The sequence below is a fragment of the Lipotes vexillifer genome, unplaced genomic scaffold (assembly GCF_000442215.2).
Source record: "Lipotes vexillifer unplaced genomic scaffold, Lipotes_vexillifer_v1.1 scaffold102, whole genome shotgun sequence".
NCBI classification, from domain to species: Eukaryota; Metazoa; Chordata; class Mammalia; order Artiodactyla; family Lipotidae; genus Lipotes; species Lipotes vexillifer.
Genome location: NW_006786541.1, coordinates 576,809 through 598,840, shown reverse-complemented (window position 1 = coordinate 598,840; position 22,032 = coordinate 576,809). Strand labels below are relative to the sequence as shown.

At 41.9% G+C, this 22,032-nt stretch overlaps 1 protein-coding gene across 1 annotated transcript in view; it reads left to right on the top strand.

The window, feature by feature from the left end:
* The window catches only part of TLN2 (talin 2), a 454,271-nt gene that overhangs the window by 181,500 nt on the left and 250,739 nt on the right, over window positions 1–22,032 (top strand). The window contains exon 3 of the mRNA XM_007458874.1: window positions 4,636–4,711. The gene's annotated coding sequence lies outside the window, so the exon portion shown is untranslated. The remainder of the gene's footprint in view (window positions 1–4,635; window positions 4,712–22,032) is intronic.

Genomic DNA, 22,032 nt, shown 5'->3' with positions numbered 1-22,032 from the left:
CCTCGCCAAGTGGTGGAAGTTAGAAGAATTTTGTTTTCACAATTCGTCCTCTTTTCTCTCTTTGGCTCTTCCTGTCTCTATTTTATGGCTACTGAAAAATTACTTGGTTTCTTTCTTCTTGGATTTTGTTTTTGAACAATTAGTAATAAATGTGTCATGTTAGTGATAACTTCAAGCTAGAGTAGTATATTCTGCTCATATTTGGCTAAAATCTAGTGGATTTCCTGCTGCTTTGTTTGGTCTTACCTTATTAAAGTACTTGGGATGGTTGCCCATACAGGCGCATCTTCTGGTGTTTATGCTCGTGTAGATGGTACCGGACAAAGTTTGAGCGTCATGTTACACTGTTATCCATCTTTTAATGAAATCTTAGGACAGATGTGTTCTTGGCTGCTTGGAGTCTGACCACATAGTGCGATTTCAGCCATATGCCTTGTGCAGGCCCTTCATGGCTTGAGACCCCCTTGCCTCCTTACATCCCCTCCAACGTGGCCCCGCCTTCCTGTGGGGATTTCGTCAAGGGAGACCTGGAAAACAGAGTCCATAAAACTCTCATGGTGAAAAATTGCCATATAGAGTCTCAGATTACTTAATGTGTTTTGCTTCTTTAATGCTGTTCAGTTGATAATCAATTAAAGATGTACCATTTACTGGACACTTACTGGGCCCCAGGCACTGTGTTAGGAACTTCACCCATCCATTTTAATTTCATTTCTCCATCTGAAATATCTAAGTATTACTACCTCTGCTCTGGTGACGAGTGACCTGGGACTTGGAGAGGTGTGTGTAAGCTTCCTCAAGGAAGTAGGAAGTGGTCCAGGATGCAAAAACAGTTAAGTCCTGCTATTGGTGGCAAGCATTTGAGCCAGCAGCTTTTGCTGCTTTTTGGTCACATCTACATATGCCTCTCAAAATACTCCAGAAGAGGTAGAACGTGGGAGCTGCCAAGTGATTTATCACAGGATCCAGAGGAGGCTGCTTGAAGGCAATGTTCCTTGAAATAACAGGCTCCTGATACTTTTAAAATAAGTTTCCATTTAATTGGAAGGGCCTTATTCATGTCTTATTCAAAATAAGCATCTTGAATAGGTATGTGTCCTACATAGAGACATATTCTGTTCCAGGGTTCTCTAGGGACCTTGCTCTCTGATCAGGCAACTGTGAGTTTCTACCTGTGGGCAGTTACCATCACAGCTCCTGCTGAGCTGGAGCTCAAGCAAGACCATGTTTGACTCTTGAGCATTACTCATTGCTTTAGATGTATTACAACCTTTAATCCTCACAACGGCCCTTATTCTGGGCATTACTACAGAGGAAGAAACTGAGGCACACCGAGGCCAAACAACTAATAAACGACAGAACCAGGGTCAATCACTTTACTTTAAACCACTGTGCTGTTGCTTCCCTTAAATGCAGATTTCGGTGTCATAAATCCGAATGCATCTCAGCCTCAAATGTGGATTTACCTGGCTCCCCTTTCTATCTATTTAGAAAGGTGCCCCTGCCCTGAGGAGGGCTCAGAACAGAGGCCAGCAGCTGGCACTGGGTGGCCTGTGGGTTTGAGTTATGCCCTGGAGGCACAGATACTTAGTTAGGTCTTAGATTGTTCATCTTTAAAACTGGATAGTGGTTTTTGTCTTCTTTCTACCTTCTAGGGAAATTTTCTGGGGGGAGAAGGAGCCTTCAGGAGATGAAGGGAGATTAATTAGATTTGTATTTGACATCCAACACACCTCTAAAAGGGATTTGTATATTTGTGGCTTTTTAGCCAGGTTTGTAATTATGGTATTATGAGGATTCATGTATTATTATGGAACTTCTGAACCTTTAAAAATAGGGCAAGGAGAAAAGTAAATTTGTTTGCTGGAGATAAATTGAACATAATGGGCCCATTATGGGAATACATTTCTATATTTTCAAGTCTTAAGTAGAATAAAAAAAGCTCTTCATATAGAAATATAACCCAATAAAAATTAAGTCTGCAAAGTGGTTAAAACATGATAATGGAGACTATTTTTACCATAGAAGTGGCCCATCTGGACAAATATGTCCCCTTTGTTTTTATTCTTATTCAAATAGTCTTTTCATCAGTTCTCATATAAGTCAGGAACAAACCCCCCTGCCTCTTGAAGTCCTATTTTTGCCTTCGTTTATACTAGTTCTGAGCTGCTTGCTTCAGTTCCTTCGGCTGTAGGTCATAAATAATACATGCCATTGTATACGATAAATCTTCATTCATGTGATTACAAGATATACTGTTGTGTTTTCAGATGGAATGGGATGATTGAGAAGGTGGAAAATAAAAAGCAACACTGTATTACATGGTGTGCCTTTGGTCACAAATAACAAGCTCACTTGAGCTAGCTTACGTAAAAAAAAAAAAAAAAGAGATTTATAATAAGGATACAGGTGTGTCTTAGGAACTAAAGGCAAGGACGAAGTGGCCCTCAGGAATGAACAGGAGCCAGAGAGGAGGAAGGGACCTCTCTAATCAGTGTTCACAGCAAGCACACGTGTGACACAAATGTCACTAAAGGAGGAGAGAGAAGGTGACAGAAGGAAAGTAGAAATCCATGCAGTGTGTTACTTTACACTCCAGCATGAGATTAAAAAGCAGCTCCACTGTGTTCTTTGGAAAAATAATTCATGCTCATTATATGAAATTCAAACAGTATAAGAAAAGCAAAAATATTTTAAAATTTGGATAGCCAGGGGCAACCATAACTATCTTAACAAACATCCTTCTAGACATGTATACGGACATCCAGCAACAGACGTGCACACGCAGAAATGATATCATACTTTGCATGGTCATTTACCTGTTTTATTCACAGGTAAAACAGGTCGTTTACCTGTTTTATTCATTTACCTGTTTTACTCACTGGTATGATATTCTCATATCAGTAAATATTAATAAAAACTTGTTTACTTGACCTCATCTATTTGTGGACCTTTAGGATATTTACTCCCCACTCCCTGCCCCCAATGATTATAAACATGCTATATCTATCCATTTTTCCACTTTCACAATAATCTACTTGGAGTAAATTCTTAGAGAAGGATTGCTGTATCACAGTGTGTGCCATTTTACATGCTAACATAGTTGCCAAAGAGGCTACATCACGAGCTAGGCCCATTACAACAGCTACTGTTAGTCTTGGGCATTGTTACCAACCTGAAAGGTAAAAAATAAGAGCTAGGTTTTCTAAAGTTGTATTTTTCCATTGTTAGTATAGTTGAGTATCTTTTCATATGTTTATTACTATTCTATTCTCGTGGGAAGTTAATTTGCTTTGTTTTGAGGTGAAGTTATTAATTTCCTTACTCACATTTTTTTTTTTGCGGTACACGGGCCTCTCACTGTTGTGGCCTCTCCCGTTGCGGAGCACAGGCTCCGGACGCGCAGGCTCAGCGGCCGTGGCTCACGGGCCCAGCCGCTCCGCGGCACGTGGGATCTTCCCGGACCGGGGCACGAACCTGTGTCCGCTGCATTGGCAGGCGGATTCTCAACCACTGTGCCACCAGGGAAGCCCCTTACTCACTTTGAAGACATTTTCGTGTAAGGATAGCAACCTTTCATATGTCTCTTGTATGAATATTCTACTTAGTTTCTTATTTTATCTTTTGACCAAGGTGTTTAGATTTGTTTGTTCTTTGTTTTTATTTTTGATTTGTTTTTGCCTTTCGTGTATTTGAGATTTTAAAAATGTTGTCAGCCAAATGTCTCAGTCCTTGAGTTCCACATTTTGATGTCATGTTTAAAAAGGCCTTTCCTATTTCTGTATTATAAAACTATTCATCTGTATATTTTTCTAGTACTCATTTGATTCTATTTTGAGTTTATTCTCTAAGTAGAGAGTGCTAGATTTTTCCCTCCTCCTAAATAGCTAACCATCATCATTTATTAACTAGTCTCACATACCTACCCAGATTAGATTACATGTACTTGGTCTGTTTCATATGAATACTTGGTTCTGTAGCAGCGTGTTTATTGTTTCATTGGTTCATATACATGTTGTTAGTCAGACCATTGTTTAGTTGTGGCTGGCCCGTTTTGTTTGCTTCTACAATTATGGTGCTTCTCTGCTTCGAATTGGGTTTTCACGAATAAGCTGCTAAGTGCTTAGTTATCAGTGCCTCAGAAAACTGTGAACGAGATGGGAACAGTTGAAACAAGAAGGGACCACTTCACAGATGGGTTACAGCAACTAAGGAGGAAAAAAGTGAATAAGACAAGAGCTCATGGATGCTGATTTTTAAAAAGAATCGGAGTGCAGTGCCAGTGATTTTTGTTTTAAATATAGGTGGGGGCAGGAAGGAGGATGTATATATTTCAGCTTTGTTTAAATTCAAAGCCTTTAAGCATTCCTATCACAGGGAAGAGAATAATGTGGTTTTGCTTCAACTGTAACATAATTTTGGTTTTCAAAATAAGTGTCTTGGGACCTCAATTCCCAGTTGGTGAAGAAAATTCCCAGCCCATGTGTTGCAGCGGAAATTCATTGTTTCCTGAGTTATTTCCTTTCACGCTTAGTGTGAGGGAAATGACCAAATGTATAGATTGAGATTTTTTTTTTTTTGAAAACTGATGTGTGTAACATTACTTGATTCTGATGATTTTTATTATTGTTTTAGGTATCGCTGCTGAAGTCTTCTCAGATGCTTCAGGATATCTTCAGGGAAATTGACTCTACATAAACTGAGAATTTAGGTGAGTCCTTTAAAAAAATACTTTATTATCCATTGGCCGCCCTCTTGCATTGGTAAAGTTTTACAGAGCATTAAAACATTGTCACTTCATACTGTCTTATTTGATTTTTTTACCACAGTTCTGTGAGACAGGAGTGTAGCTGCCTGATGTTATTACTTCCATTGCTGTGTGATTTTTTTCCACCTGGTAGTTTGGTGGGGGCGGGGAGGGGAGGGCCTAGAAGAGGGGATGAGTAGCTGTTTTTTTACCTTATTGTGTGAATTCTCATTCATTCCATGTTTGCCTCATCATTTTTGGGGTGGGGAGGGAAGTGCTAGATGAGGAATTAATGTAGAAACTTCCAGTAATCTTTGTCCTAAAACCATTTGGTAGTTCCTGGAGCTCTCCAGGGATGATACACAATTGCTAAAGCGTAAGATGAAGTAAACTTTGGTTACAGATTATTGGTTTTCCCCATCTGGTTGTCCTGGCTGTGGCTGCCTGCACCCAAGTAGTGTGTATGAAGTGCCCTGGGCAGAGACAAAAGGCGCTCTTCTGCAGGTCTTGGCTGTGCCTCAATTAAAGTCTGATCGGTTAAAAAGAATTGGTTCATGCTCCTACCTTCCAAAACCATATCATGGCGCACCAGACGTATCAGTTCTGTTCTTGACCAGTTGTGCAAGTGGGGACAGGTTAATCTCTGCTAGTCTCCAAGTCCTTATCTGTAAAACATAAGAGGTTGGCCCAGCCATGTCATTCCCACACTTTTAAGTTTTGTGGAATAGAGATAAAAAATTTAGGACCAGGCTTCCCGGGTGGCGCGGTGGTTGAGAGTCCGCCTGCCGATGCAGGGGACACGGGTTCGTGCCCCGGTCCGGGAGGATCCCACATGCCGCGGAGCCTGTGCTCCGCGGCGGGAGAGGCCACAACAGCGAGAGGCCTGCATACAGAAAAAAAAAAAAAAAAAAAAAAATTTAGGACCAGTTTTTACTAGATATTTTGGGCTGTACGTCAACAAAGTTGGTAATTGTTGAAGCTGGATAGTGCGTGAGAGTTCTCTATTTATTTATATGGTAATCTCTCTATTTTGTGTTTAGGATTTTTTCATAAAGGTTTTTTTTTAAAAAGGTTGGCCAAAAAGTTCGTTCCGGTTTTTCCGTAACATCTTACAGAAAAACCCGGAACGAACTTTTTGGCCAACCTAATAACTACCATGTACTAACATCATTTCACGTAAGAAGAAACATTTTAGTACTAAAAATGTGAGAATGTCGTGAATTTGTCTTTCGATTGTATGTGTTTAGCGTTGTGGAAAACTCTTCATTTCCTTCCTCTTGTTGCTCTGGTGACCACTGACTGTTAGCCATGAACTAGCGCTGGCCTGGGGACTGGTGTTTGGGAAATATTGGGGTGCATGACTGATAAGGGCTCCTCTACCTCTAAAACTGTGTCATTCCTCTGAAGCAGGAAAGAAATATACTCTAGTTATACATTGGTTATTTCCAGAAAATACTGTGACAGCTGGCATGGTTGAACACAGAGAAGTCAGAAGTCAAACAAAAGACAAGGGATTGTTTATGCTGGAAAACCCAAATAAAAATGGCTCATCCATGTGAACGTTAAATTTAGCTGTGAGCCACCTTGCAGTCAGTGTAAAAATGAAACTTGACAGTGTGTTGAGCTGTCTGATAAAAACATACAGAATCCTCCCTTCATACCACTGTGGGCAGCCTCTGGCCAGGTGGTGTTTGACAGATTAGTGTCTGTCTGCCATGTGGGGATGCTGAGAGCTAGGGGTGAGAAGGGCTGAATGTCTAACTCTGGACACAATTGGAAATGCCAAGTGTGAGGAGTGCAGAGATGGGTAGGGGTCAAGTGCATGGTTGAGAGTTATGAGCTGAGGGCAGTGGGATCGGATATATGCAGGATAAGAAAGAGTAAAGGAGCTGTCCTGCCCTGGAATCTTCTGGATGTCTTGGCATGGATGTTGTCTTTTGAGGATCTGCAGACAGCACTAGGTGGGGCAGTCTAGCTAAAGGGCCTAGGCACAGTGGACAGGAAACACGTCAGATGTATACCTTTCCCATAGATTTCAGATTTCAGATCCAGAAACAGCGTACCAACTGTATTCTTAGGCCACGGGTCTGTAGAGAATGGATGAGTATGCTTCCTGTTTACTTCTCCTTGGAGTGTGGGGATGTGTTGGAGGGGTAGGATGGGTAGGGGACAGAGGCAATAATGGACTGAATTATTAGGACAGTGAAATACCGTGAGGAAGGAGGAGCCTACAGTCCCACATAGTTTAAGATGCCTGCCTAACCCTGCCTGCTTCAAAAGTTCTGTGAAGTTAACCATGGTCTTTGTTGATTGCAACATGGTGGTTCAGTCCTTTTGAACTCCTCCCTCAGTGATGTCTGGCTTTTCTGTGTTCTAACGTTCCTATTTTCTGGGAAACTTAAATGAAATTTGACAGACTTACCTGTTGTTTTCCCTTCTGTCAACCCAACACTTTTTTTTTTTTTTAACACAATTTCATATTGTATTCCCAAAGTATAATTTCCTCTTCACTCATATTTCCACGTATTTTTTTTAAAACATCTTTATTGGAGTATAATTGCTTTACAATGGTGTGTTAGTTTCTGCTGTATAACAAAGTGAATCAGCTGTACATATACATATATCCCCATATCTCCTCCCTCCCACCCTCCCTATCCCACCCCTCTAGGTGGTCACAGAGCACCGAGCTGATCTCCCTGTGCTGTGCGGCTGCTTCCCACTAGCTATCTATTTTACATTTGGTAGTGTATATAAATCCATGCCACTCTCTCACTTTGTCCCAGCTTACCCTTCCCCCTCCCTATGTCCTCAAGTCCATTCTCTAGTAGGTCTGCATCTTTATTCCTGTCCTGCCCCTAGGTTCTTCATGACCGTTTTTTTTTTTTTTTTAGATTCCATATATATGTATTAGCATATGGTATTTCTTTTTGTCTTTCTGACTTACTTCAGTCTGTATGACAGACTCTAGGTCCATCCACCTCACTACAAATAATTCAATTTCATTTCGTTTTACAGCTGAGTAATATTCCATTGTATGTATGTGCCACATCTTCTTTATCCATTCATCTGCGGATGGACACTTAGGTTGCTTCCGTGTCCTGGCTATTGTAAATAGTGCTGCAGTGAACATTGTGGTACATGACTCTTTTTGAATTATGGTTTTCTCAGGGTATATGCCCAGTAGTGGGATTGCTGGGTCATATGGTAGTTCTATTTTTAGTTTTTTAAGGAACCTCCATACTGTTCTCCATAGTGGCTGTATCAATTTACATTCCCAACAACAGTGCAGGAGGGTTCCCTTTTCTCCACACCCTCTCCAGCATTTATTGTTTGTAGATTTTTTGATGATGGCCATTCTGACTGATGTGAGATGATATCTCATTGTAGTTTTGATCTGCATTTCTCTAATGATTAATGATGTTGAGCATTCTTTCATGTGTTTGTTGGCAATCTGTATATCTTCTTTGGAGAAATGTCTATTTAGGTCTTCTGCCCACTTTTGGATTGGGTTGTTTGTTTTTTTGATATTGAGCTGGATGAGCTGCTTGCATATTTTGGAGATTAACCCTTTGTCACTTGCTTCATTTGCAAATATCTTCTCCCATTCAGAGGGTTGTCTTTTCATCTTGTTTATGGTTGCCTTTGCTGCTAACAGTCGGTTTACTGCCTGATTTGTATGCTTCAGTTGGGTTGCTTCCACCCTAGTGATATTTATTTCACTGCCTCTGTTTGTTTTTGGAAAAGCTATATCAAACAACAGTGATGACAACAACAGAAACATTTATCTTAAATGTATAGGAATATGAGAGATGATCTGAAAAGTTGACGTTTCTGAAAGTGCCTAAAGTCATGAATAAATGCTCGAGGAACTTTTATTTTGACATAAACTAGAGGAAGTAGAATTGCTTTAAGGGATCTGGGCCAGTCCAAGTCTGAATAAAATTTAAAGAAATGAACAATCTAATCAATCAGTCACGTTCTGCGCCTCTCAGAAGGCCAGGCCATACTGGGTGAGATGTTGTAGGGATGAGCAATTAAGAATGTGAGACAGCCATGCTTCTCAGTAATAAACATGATGCTTTAAAACATTGCAAGCGTGTGAGGGAGATGAGAGAGACTGGAGAGGAGATGGAGGGGAGCATATTATAAACGATTTGTTTAGTGTTTAACTTAATGACTCATGGTATATTCCAGATTTGATCATAGATGCAATAATGTGAACTTATCTCCATTTTCCCTGCAGGCTGGTAAGAAAAATATTTTAAAGCCGATTTTAAATGAAAAACATTATTTTTGGCCCTCTGGGAATTTTTAGTTTCCAGTGTTGTTTAGGGAGGGTATTGAATCTGTAAAATTCAAGGCAGGATCTACATAGCTATTTGTTACTCTCTATCTGTAACTTAAGTGCTATATGATGTCAGAAAAGATAAGTTGTTCCTGTGCTTGCTTTTCTTCATTAAAAATGTAATCTGTTATGCACTTTTGTCTTCCTGCCATCCTCCATTAGCTGGATTCCCTAGGTTACTCTGCTTGTCGACTGTAGGCGTTGCCACTTGCCACCCGCTGTGGGCCCCCTGAGTGGCTGGGAGTCCTAATTAGCACCATCTCACTGATCAGGATTTCCAGACATGTGCTGGGGTCCTTCCTCTGCGGTCTGTACTTGGTAAATGTTTCAGAACAACAACAATAACCATTTCCAGATTGTTTTTCGTAATTAAATTTAATCTATGGGTGTTGTAGAATGTGCTGTTTCTTAAGCCTTTTGCCTAATTATGCTCATCAGTTAATTTCTTTCAAACTTAAAAAGCCCTCCTGGAGAACTCAAGATTTGAGCCTTTGCTGTGTAAGAATTGATTGGATTTCATGGACTCAAAGGCTCTGGAATACTTGTGCCTATAGAACATGTGTCTTGAAAAATGACTCTTTTTTTTAGCTGTGAAGCCCCATATTCTGAAGATCTAAAGTGACCATCAAAGCCTTTCCATTCTGTTTACAACAAGCTGTCCAGAATTGGACAGCTTTCCAGAACTGTAAAATGACTTGTGCACTTGTAGAGTTTAAACATGACTTTACTAAGATTAAAATAAAGTAAACACACTGTGAGGCCAGCTGCAGTCTTCTCCACACACCACTATCAGGCCCAGTAGAAGCTGAGAAAAATCCTACTGCTGTGATCTAAACAATGGCCTTATAGAGGATCTTTCATTAACCAAAAAAAAAAAAAAAAAAAAAAAAAAATTAAGTAATGCCTACAAATGGCTAAAAATAGAAAATGCTACAGAAACGCTTCTAATGGAAAGGAACAAGTATCTTACACTCTCTCTTCCTTCCCTTACTAGCCTTACTTCTTAGAAGCAACCACTTTTTCCCCCTGTGGATCATTTCTACTGCCTTTTTGGTGATTTCCACATGTATAAATATTATGCTTACAGCACCATTTCTCCCTTTATCAGTTTTAAAAGCAGTTCTTTGGTGTCTTGTGATCGCCATTAGCTCGCTCTGACCATCCCCATCTCCCTTCCTCCCTACGTCTGATTCATGCTTTTAATCCTCCGTCTGTACCCTCGGATGACACATGCAGCCTCTTCTTATTCTGTCTCCTAGAGGCACTATTTCTTGTCTGCCCTCCTCCCCCACCCAACCTTTCCATTTTGGGCAGCTGTACCTTTGAATTTTATATGCTTGGAGTTGGTAATAATTCTCTTCTGTTCTTTAATCCCAGTAAGGGCTTCCATGATTTACCTATAACTCAATTCCGAATGTTAAAACCAAAAAGCAGCCTTTACTCTGTTATAATTAGGTGGCTGCTGTTCCCATGGCAGCCAGATTATGTGGTGGGGTTATATTCCTTCCTCCCTAAGCCTGACGTCCTCATACCTAGACCCCTCCATGGAGCACGTGTGAGTGGGTTCTCCCTTTCACACGACACCAGCTGTCTTGAATGCAGCCTCAAGTTTCTTTCCTAGACCCTGCCTTCCCATCCCTCCTGGGAACCCACTTTATTTTTGGAGATCTCACTCACATAGACCCCCACTCCTCAGCCAGAATAGATCTCTCTGTGTGCCGCCTGCCTCTAAGCTGGTGCTGATGGCCAAGAGAAGTTTGTTACTGCTGTTGGAAAAGTAGTTTCAGGCTCTGGTGTCTCTGAAGGGGCAGTAGCCTGGGCTTTGTCATTAGCCACCATCTAATGAGGAGCTGAAGTGTTAGGCAGCTCGGTACTAGAGGCCTGGTGTCTGTGGAAATCCTCACATCAGCCCCATGGAACAGATGTTCCCCTTGACATTTCGTATACCGTGAAGTTGAGACTGTGAATGAAAGACCTCCAAGGTCTCCACTGGGAAGTGCTTCTTAGGTCCTGGCACAGGCTGGGGGGCATGGTGCCAGCTGTAGTTTTATAGGTTAGAAAAGAGTTGTCTCTGCGATGTCTTGCATGCTTTCTTCAACAAACCTCTGTCTTCCCTCCAGAAAATCCTGCTGCTCTAGGAAAACCAGCTCTGCTTTACTTTCCAGCCTCACCCTTGTGGGTGCATTGTGTGGCCAGGGGCTCCTTATGCAGAATGACTGGAAATGGGAATGTGCTTCCCTACTTAACGTTCTCTTTGTGAATCTGGAGTGAGAAAGAGGGCTTCATACTCAATCCTGCTGGTAAACCTAAAGTGTGCTTTGTCAACAGTGGTTGTTGATCTAAGGGTTTTCTTAGAGCCTCAAGTATATGCCTGTGAGTCAGGTGCACTTGATTGTCTTAATATAAGGTATGTTTTGGTAGTTATTTTAGAAAGATTGGAGAGACAATCAAGTTGTGCTTTGAACAGACTTTATTTTCTCTCAGAATGCCGTGGTCTTCATAAATCTTCTGGTATAACTGTATTTAGTGAATGACTATTATGATAATGACAATATAGATGGCAGCTGGTCCCACACACAGTGTTGGCATTCTCCCTTCTCCGGGCTGCTTGCTTTTCCTCACTAAGCAGACCCCAGGTGAAGCCTTATCAGTGGAACCAGCAGTCTGTCTACTGTCAACCACGGAGCTGGTCGTCTGCTTTCTATGTCGTAGCCCATTGAGGTGTCGGTGGCTGTGGATGGAGTTCCTCCCTGTTCCCTCTGTTAGGTCAAGGTGATGGCACTGACATGGGCTACTCGGGGCAGGCTTATTCTCCAAACATCTTGACCTATTATGTTTATGCCCCCAGATAAGTATTGAACGAAAGGGATGTCTTTAGAGCTGTGCCTCGTTTATTTGTAGAGGAGATATCTGAGCTTAGTGAAATCGAGACTGAATGGATGGGGGTCAAAATTTACCTTGTTGCAGTGATGACCAAAGGTGAATTTCCACATTTAAATTAGATAGTGATACGTAGTCCAAGATTACCCTACCACCGTCTTGCAGTGATTAACTCTGACTTGGCAATTTGTTATTTTTCTATCGATTGATTGATTGTCAGGATTGGAAAGAGTGCTAAGCGGAGTTGTAATCTGTATGAGACAATTTTGGTTCCATTAGACAAAGATCACTGATCTTCACAGTTGTATAGTCAAATGATACTTGGGCAAAAGTGGTTTTTGGGGAAAAAAAATCTGCTGGGACAATTGAAATCTTGGTCAAAGTTTTATTCCATGCCTAGAAATGTAGTTTCTAGAAGACTGGGATAGAACCCACCCCTTCATCAAAAGAAGGAAATAAGTGACATTTAAGAAGTCTTTTTTACTACCTGATTCTAAACATTCCCCAAGTATGTTATATCAGTCTTCTTCCGTTTGTCTACCTCTGAGGAGTAAAGAATGACTCAATCTCCACTGCAGGAGAACTTTCGGCTCCAGGCATCTGGGTCACACAGGATTCTCGGTTCCTTTTGCTGTCCTTTTGGAGAGTTTAACGCAGGCCTGGGGGACAAGCTGTGTGGAGTGAGGCCCTCGTCCTCTCTGGTGGCCACTGTTCACAGAAACTTGGATTCAGAGGAAATGCTTTCAATACGCTGAACTAGGAAGGACAGAAATAAAAATTGGCCCTGGAGCATATAATGACATTGTCATGTTTGGGCTGCAGGTTTCTGGGAAGAATGAAATGAAGAGGCATCTGTGACAAATGTGCAGGAAAAGAGAGTCAGTTCAGAGAAAGAAGTAGCTGTCTCTCGTAGGGTAGAGTAGGCTTCCAAGAGAAAGGAGAATTTATTTCTGGGTTAATTGGTGTACGTTTTGATGCGCATAGTGGAAAAGACTGTAAACTGCGGTGGGTTAGACAAGATAGAAATTTATTTTCTCTCACCTAGAATGAAAGTCTGAGGTGGGCCGGGCAGCTCACAGAGCTTGGGCTCCTTCCAGGATGAGTAAAATTTGACACCTTACGTGGGGGCCAGCTTTGCACTCAGCATTCAAGGCAAAAATCCTTCATAGGCTTAACTTGCTCTAGAACATCCATTGGGAAGATGCCACCTTAGACACCAGAATCCTAGTGCCCGGTCTGTCCAACACAGCTCACAGGCTTTTCTCCCAGTATTGGAAGAGCTTGCAGCTAAGTAGTTGGCTCCTGTGTTTAAGGGCGTGTTGTAAACAATAGAATTACTCTCAGCATCCAGATAGGACCCCAAGAGGCATTTAGAAACTGAACAAGCCCAGGGAACTGTAAATTCTTACATCCCTCCCCCGGTCATTCTGGGGCTTATGTGCTCACTGAGAGGAATGGGAACGGAATTGCCTGCCAGATTGATTTACTCATACCTTTTTATTATGGAAACTTCCAAACCTATCCAAAAGTGAAGAGAAACTGTATAGTGAACTATGTGCCCATCACTCTCATTCAATGATGATTAATTCTTATCTGGTCTTACATGACATATACCTTCCTGTCTCTCACCAGTTACTTCGAAGCATGTCTTTGCTACTTTATTTTTTTCCTGTCAGTATTTCAGTATATGTCCCTAAAAGATAGGACTTAAAAACAAATCTATGAAACTGTATCACACCAAAAACATGAAAATTACCAATATTTCCTTAATATCATTAAATATCAAATTAATGTTTAAATTGCCTCAACTGTCTTTTTTTAAAAATTTCTTTGAATCAGAATCCAAATAAGGTTTATACATTACGATTGATTGACATGTTTCTAATCCCCTTTTTTTTAAAAAATTAATTTATTTGTATGTTTATTTTTGGCTGTGTTGGGTCTTCGTTTCTGTGCAAGGACTTTCTCTAGTTGCGGCAAGCGGGGGCCACTCTTCATCGCGGTGCGCGGGCCTCTTACTATCGTGGCCTCTCTTGTTGCGGAGCACAGGCTCCAGCTGCGCAGGCTCAGTAGTTGTGGCTCATGGGCCTAGTTGCTCTGCAGCATGTGGGATCTTCCCAGACCAGGGCTCGAACCCATGTCCCCTGCATTGGCAGGCTGATTCTCAACCACTGCGCTGCCAGGGAAGCCCCCCCTTTTAATTTATAGGTTACCCTTCCATTTCCCCCCCGCCCCGCCCCACCCCTTGTGATTTAGTTAAGAAACTGTGTTGTTTGTCCTTGACAGCAGAGATTCTCCAGTGGGCGTGATCCTTTTCTACCTTCATTTGGCACCATCTAGAGACAATTCTTGATGTCACAGCTGAGGGGTGCTACTAACATCTAGTGGGTAGAGGGCAAGGATGCTACTAAATAACCTACAGTACACAGGACAGCCCCTCACAAGAAAGGCTCAAAATGTCATTAGTGCTGAGGTTGAGAAACTATGCTGTAAAATTTTCGCAGTCTGGAGTTTGATGATTGCTTCCCCATGTTGCCATTTAACATGTTCCTCTGTTCCCCGTGTTTTCTATAATTTGTTAAATCTCGAGTTTTGGTCAGCTTCATATATGGGCTTCTTTTTGTTTGGCAAGACTATATCATAGGTAGGCTGTGTATTTTCATTGAGATACATAGTAAATGGTGGTCTCTTTGGGATACTGTTGGTCATTGATTACTATTGCCTATGTCTTTTAATTCATTAGTGATTGCAAAATAGTGATATGCCAATTATATCATTCCTCCTTTGTTTATATACGAGAATACTTCATAAAAAGAAATTTTAGGGAATTCCCTGGCGGTCTAGTGGTTAAGACTTGGCACTTTCACTGCTGGGACCCGGGTTCAGTCCCTGGTCAGGGAACTAAGATCTCGTAAGCAATGTGGCTTGGCCAAAAAAATAGGTGAGTAGGTAGATAGATAGATAGACAGAAATTTAATCACAACTATTTGTTTACTCTGACATTCACGTAGGAATGTCAGGATAAATGCTCGATACTTTGCCTTTATTTTCAAAACAGTGAGTTCTCTAGCAGCATTATCTAAAAGTGAACAGAGGGTTTTTTTTCTTGGCTTGTTTTTTTTTCTTTTTTTAGTATAAATGTAACTGATGTGTTTCAATTTAATATTCTTATTGATACTCAACTTGTCCCATATTTGACCAGTGGAAACTAATTACCAAGTCCTTTTGACATAACTTGTACTTTTGTATTTTTATGTTCTTGTATGACAAAAATGTTACTGGTTTGGGCTTCCCTGGTGGCGCAGTGGTTGGGAGTCCGCCTGCCGATGCAGGGGACACGGGTTCGCGCCCCGGTCCGGGAGGGTCCCACATGGCGCGGAGCGGCTGGGCCCGTGAGCCATGGCCGCCGAGCCTGCGCGTCCGGAGCCTGTGCTCCACAACGGGAGAGGCCGCGGCACTGAGAGGCCCGCATACCGGGGGGGGAAAAAAAATGTTACTGGTTTGTCTTATCCATTTTGTACTCCAGACTTGGATGCCCTACTTCTCTAAGGAGCCCTGGTTCCTTAAGTATTTAGAAGGTACAATGTAGAAACTAGGAGTATTTATTACTACTGGATTTATTGTTATTCCTGGATCCATTCAGTGCTGAACTAGGGAACAGGTATGGATGAATGTGTGTATAGGTGTGTATTTGTGTACAGAGATAAAACTCATTAATTCTTACTAATACATCCAAGTGAAATTCAGGTATACAGGGTTTTTACTTAGCTTTATCAACTTTATATCTATATTCTTTCATCCACCCAGATTTCCAGTTCACTAATAGTGCTATGTTTTTTCATCTGCTTTACCTCATGCTACATACACAACAGAGTGTTTTAGAGACATTTAGAATAGCTCTTCTCTGTCATTGTGCCACCAACTGGATACATAGTTAGGTTCATTGGTTTCATTTTAGTTTTTGCTTTTAAGAAGTTCCTTTTTCAATTTCAATTTAGATAATTTTGCACAACACAGTCAAGGTTTCCAAGTCTCATCCATAACATAAGGTTATATATTCAGAGGTGTTTGCTTTTGCCTCAGTTCCCTTTCCATTCTATTTCCGTCCCTCACCATATGTAGCAGTTGAAAAAGATAGGGTTTCTCCTTGTACCCTTGAAAAGAAGATATATCATCAAATGGTTGCATGTTTTCATATTTATATCTCACTCCCATCTGAGGTAAATGATAGTATGCAACGCACATTTCCTCCACCTTGTTTTTTTCGTTTGATCTATCCTGGCTCTTGTACTGTGGTGGTCATAGTGATGAAATTCACCCCTTGGCACAGCTGCCCATCCTTCATTGTGTGGATGGGGTTGAACTTTTTCACCCTGCCTTACTGGTGGACATTGGGGTATTTCTCATCTTTTACTATTAAAAACAGTACTGTGGAGAATACCTTTGGGTACTTTTTAAATGACTTTTCTTTTTTAACCTCATGGAAGTTAAATGTGTATGATCTGACTCTTTTTAAGAGAGAGAAAGGTGGCTAAAAGCTATTGGGGGGACTTCCCTGGTGGTCCAGTGGTTAAGACTTTGCCTTCCAATGCAGGGGGTGCGGGTTTGATCCGCAGGGGGAGCTCAGATCCCACATGCCTCATGGCCAAAAAACCAAAAACATAAAACAAAAGCAATATTGTAACAAATTCAATAAAGACTTAAAAAAATGGTCCACATCAAACAAAATAAATAAATAAATAAAATAAAAGCTATTGTGGGGGAATTCCCTGATGGTTCAGTGGTCAGGACTTGGCACTTTCACCACCCTGGCCTGGGTTCAATCCCCGGTCGGGGAACTAAGATCCCACAAGCCATGCGGCATGGCCAAAAATTAAAAAAAAAAAAAAATAAAGTGTTTAAAAATTTCTCTAAAAAAACGCAAAAACACAGAGATAAGCTTGGCATTTTGGCTGAGTTATTAGAGGTAAAATGTACTGATAATTTGCTGGCTTCTCTAGAGATTGAAAAATTAAAAAAAAAAAAAAAAAAAAAAAAGCTATTGGGATTGAACAGAGCTTTGGAGCAGGCAAGGAAGGAAAGGGAGTTATGTTGGGGAGGAATGGAGAAGACCGTTTCAGTGGAGTAGATGTTATGTCTTCAAATAAAAGAAAAGAAGGCTTAGGAAGGTCGGTTAAATCCAGGTTTCCATGACCTGCATTGTCAGGCCAAAAGCTATGGCTTCTACACCCCAGGTTAGGAGTTGGCAATCATTTATAGTAAAGGACTAGGCTGTAAATATTTTAGGCTACCATCTCTGTTGGAACTACTCAACTCTGCTGGTGGAGTGCAAAAAGCAGCCATAGACAATTCATAAATAAATGAGTGTTCCAATAAAACTAGATTTATGGACACTGAAATTTGAGTTTCACAATTTTCATGTGTCGTGAAGTATAATTCATTTTTTGTTTTTTAATTTTTTTCAACCATTTAAAAATGTAAAAGCCATTCTTAGTTTGTGGGCCATAGTTTGCAAACCTTTGCTCTGGGCATTTGGGAGCCATAGGAAGTTCTCAAACACAGTAGGACCTGCTCGAAAGGATTAGCAACAGTGGACTTAAAGAGGGCTTCGTCAGAGGGAAGGAACTCGGGTCCGGGAGGCTGTTGATGGTCAAGTGTGGATGTAGTTGGAAGGTAGCTACGAGAGTAGAAGTGGATTTCTTCTCCTTTTTTCTTTGCACCTTGAGACTGGAGAATTACTGGGATGTGTGGATGCATTATATTATTTGGGAAGCATTATATTATTTGATATGAAATTACAGTTACTTTTGAAAGCTGTGCTCTATAATTTGTCACAGGTTATATACAAAGAGAGAGCCAAACCCATCATCCCGTATTATGTGGACTTGGGCAAAATTGCCTCATTCTTTGCCTCTTCTTCCTCCGCCCACCCTCATCCCCCATCAAGAAACCCAACACTGAGCCCAATTCAGCAGTGAACCTTTTCTAACAGCTGTCTTGTACATCTTCTTTCCTACGACATTTGTAGGCTGACCGTTGAGAAAACAGTATTTTGTTTGTGGGAGGAAAATCCAAGATGATATAAATGAAAAATGCATTTTCATATAATGGAAATTATCAGAGCAACTTTTAAAATGTCACTGCAGATTAAAGCAGACAAGAAGGAGCTGAATATATTAGAAAGTAGGTCAAGTTATCTCATGTTTATGAATGAGGTGAATTACAGTGTAGGTTTAGCTTTATAGAATGGTGTGATACTGTGGTGTATAAGAATTACCCTGGCCCAAGTGATATTATATCAAAATATAATGAAAATAAATTGAGTTTGTTTCTTTATCCCTTGTGGCTAAGTATTTTATACTTAATATTTTACGAATTTAATAAAGTAGTAGACGTGATGAGCTTCTTGTCATTGATCACATTTCCTGTATTAGACACAGAATCGACTCTAGGAAGTTAAAGCTGAAGCAGGTTTAACCCAGGAGGTGAGTGTTTCTAGAATCCTTGGAATGTTTGGAGGAATCAGCTGTAGGCTAAGCCTCCAGGATACACCCCACCCCACCTTCAGAATCATTATCTCCTGCCAGAATCTGGAAAGCTGCCCTGGCTGCTGCTGTGGGAAGGTCTTTAATGAGGGACACAGTAAGTACTGGCTGAGCAGTTAAGTACTCAAATGAGCAGCTAGCTCCTGCTCTATGCCTCCTGTGAAAAGAAATGGCCTCTGGGGATGCCCACGCACTCCGCCTCTTTTCCCCACAACTCCCGTGATCCCGTCTGATTGACAGAGTCTATGGGACGTTGGGCACCATAGCAGCAAAAGAGCCTGGATATTATGTAATGTTCAGCTTTGCAGCCTTTCCATACTACAAAGTGAGCCAATCGCTGTATTTGCCACGGTTTCCAACTGCAGGAAATGCCTCTTCAGTTGCATGTGCTACCACAATTAGGTGTTCAAAGAACAGAATATCAGAATTTCCCTTCCTTGCATACGTGCGGTACGTTTACATAGACTTGCGTAGTGGTAATAGTAACTGGTGTCACTAGTGTTACACCAGTGTTTCTAGTTATTAGTATTAGTAGTTTAAGTAGTGTTGCTGATGACTGAGAGAGGCAATATTTGCCATTTCATCAAGATTTTTTTTTAGGTTGGAATTATTTTGAGTAATACTAGGAAAGGAGCACCTGTGGTTCCACGGTGAAAAGCTCAGTGATAGTGGAGTCCAGGCCTAGAGGACAGTATTTCATTTTCCTTATGAAGGACGGTGGGTTAAGGTATTGTCCTGGGCTGCCATTAGGTAAGCATTTGTTGCTCTAACCTGAATACAATAAGGTCAGTGACACAGGGTTTGTTCGCCATGGTTCTGACGGCTAGCTTCCTCACCACCAGATTCTTCTGTGAGTGTTTTTAAGTGGACACTCTTTTTCCTTCTGGATAGGAACAGTCATTCATAAGTGAGTAACTAGAAATGGTACTTGGAAAAGAAGGTTACTGATTTTGTAGTTGGGCAGATACGGGTCCAAGTCCTATTTCTACCACTTACTAGATTTACAGATGGGGCGTGGGGATTGACCTTTCTGTACCTATTTCTTCTGCTGTGTAGAATGGAGTTAATAGTACCCTCCTCGTAGTGTTTGAACAGATAGATACTGTTCAGCACAGGTCTGGCCCACAGCCAGCATTCTGTGGTGGGCTGTGGCTGTTGGTGTGGTGGCATCACTGTCACCAGCAGTGACTGGAGGGTCCTCAGGTCTCTCTCCTGATGAACTGTCCCTCTGGTTAAGCTACTTGTATCTCTTCACAGCAGTAATTGTCTCACCTGTCCTGTGATCCTGGGTACCATGGATGTTGCTTCCTATTTGTGCTTGTGGGCCTTCTCCTGCCTTTCAGGTGCCCTTGGATTCCTCTTAGACTGTCTTTCCTCTCTGGGAGAGATCTCCGTGAATGCTTAATAGGCACCAGAGCCGCCCTGGGATCACTGGAAGTCACAGTGGCTTTTTATATGTCATCCAGACATCAAGAGCTCCTTCCAAGGCTGGAAAGGCTGGCGGTGGCCTGCCCGCAGCCCCCCTCCTTCTTAATTAGATCACTGGTTCCATTTCAGTGATGGTTTTCAGCTAAACTGGCCATAATTCGGTTGCCTTTGTTTTCTTTCTCTTGACTCCACTTCTCCTTTGACACCCAGCAGTACCTAAATTCAAGTGGGGGATCCTAGTTGGGACCATATTAGCCTCTATTTTAGCAAAGCCTCCAGAATGGCCATATCTTAGTAGAGTTTTAGAGGAAATATAAGGAATAATAAATGAAAGATAGATCATTCCACACCACTGTGTGTCATGTGAGTTTCTATAGAGGTTCCTCATTTGGTTTTTGGTTGTCATTTGGTCTTTATTTCTTAGGGTTTATTTGACCCCTATATGGAGCAGACTTGACTCCCCTGGCCCTTGCTTTTGCGTGTGGTGTGTGTGTGGTGTGTATCTGTGTCTGTCTGTCCCTGGGCAGGCCCACTGCCCTACTGTTTTTGAGTTTACTCTCAGCATAACACAGGCAGTGTGCCCCACACATTAGATACAGCAGCATCGAGTTATAGTGTGGCAGTGATAGAGGGAACCACTTTGTACTTGACTATGAGCAATTGTGTTTCCTTTCTTCCACTTTAATATCTAACCTTAAGGACCTTGACCTTGAGCTGCTCATTACTTGGTGCAGATCCTCTCTGACATTTTTAAGCTTTTGCCAAGGGTTTTAGTCCCATGCCTAATACTTTTGTGTATCTGAAGATGTGACTTTGTGGTAGATAGTAAGTTGGTCTACCCTCCCCCTATCTAAATGACTCATTCATTCATTCGTTCAATAAACATTCGTTGACCATCTACAAAGTGCTAGGCATTCTGCTGGCTGTTGGGAGCAGTATTGTCAGCAGGGTGAAAACGGAAAATGTAATATAACTGGTGCAGAGGATTTAAGATAGAGATGACAGGTAGATCCTTAATGTCTAGTAAGAGGCTTAGACTCTTCCTAAAAACAGGGGGAATCCATTAAGGGGCTTAAGCTGAGTGGGATCTTTAGGACGTGGAGTGTGTGTTCAGGAGCAGTAAGAATAGAAGTGGGGAGCCCAGTTGGGGCACTTTTGCAGTAATTTGGGCAGGAGATGATGGTATCCTAGAGTAGAAGAAGAGGACAGACTTGAGAGATACTTAGGAGCTGAACTGGTCAGTTGTCAGGTGACTGGATATGAGAGCACAGGAGAGGGTCCTGTCAAGGGTGATTATATCATTTCCGACTTTGACAGTTGGATGGTTGTTGGTGCCACTGAGATCAGGAACACAGAAAGGGGAGCAGGTTTGGGGGGTGTGGCAGGGGAGGGGTGATTTTTTTTTTGGTAGTAACATGAGTTCGATATGCATCTGAAAGATCGTGGGGAAATGTGGTGTAGTCATGGATGAGGGGGGAGGCCTGGCCTCTCTCTCTGCAGATCTGGTGAATGCAAGTCCTGAGGGCAGTTGAGATCCACCAGGCGAGGGTGTGGAGAAACAGGAGGGAGAACAGAGACTAGGAGAGAACTCAAGGGCCAAGAGGTTTAAGGAAGGAAGAGCGCCTCCAGAGGAGTCGGAGAAGGAGGAGGTCAGAGATGGGGGAGTCCGCTAAGGTATCCACTGGTGTCCGGCGCTGTGCAGATCGGCAGACTGGAAAGGGAAGGCCTATGTTATCAGCAGGGAAGAGACGTGAGGAACCTTGGCCAGAACAGGTTCCAGTGGAGTGCTGGGCAGAAGCCAGATGAGGAAGACGAAGATGAGGAATTAGAGGTCAGTGTAGAGAACCTTGCAGGAGCTGTGGCTGGCAGGGGAGGACAGAGGCAGTGCAGGAAGGAGCCTGGAGGGTTTGTGGGCTTGCAGTGGGGGGTTTTCTTTGCTTTAGAGGTGGAGGGAGAGTTAGTAGAGAGGAATGCTCCTTTTGTGCTTCCTTCCTTTTCAAGCTTACTGCTTTGGTATGCACCCTTTAAAAAAAAATACTTTGGGGCTTCCCTGGTGGCGCAGTGGTTGAGAGTCCGCCTGCCGATGC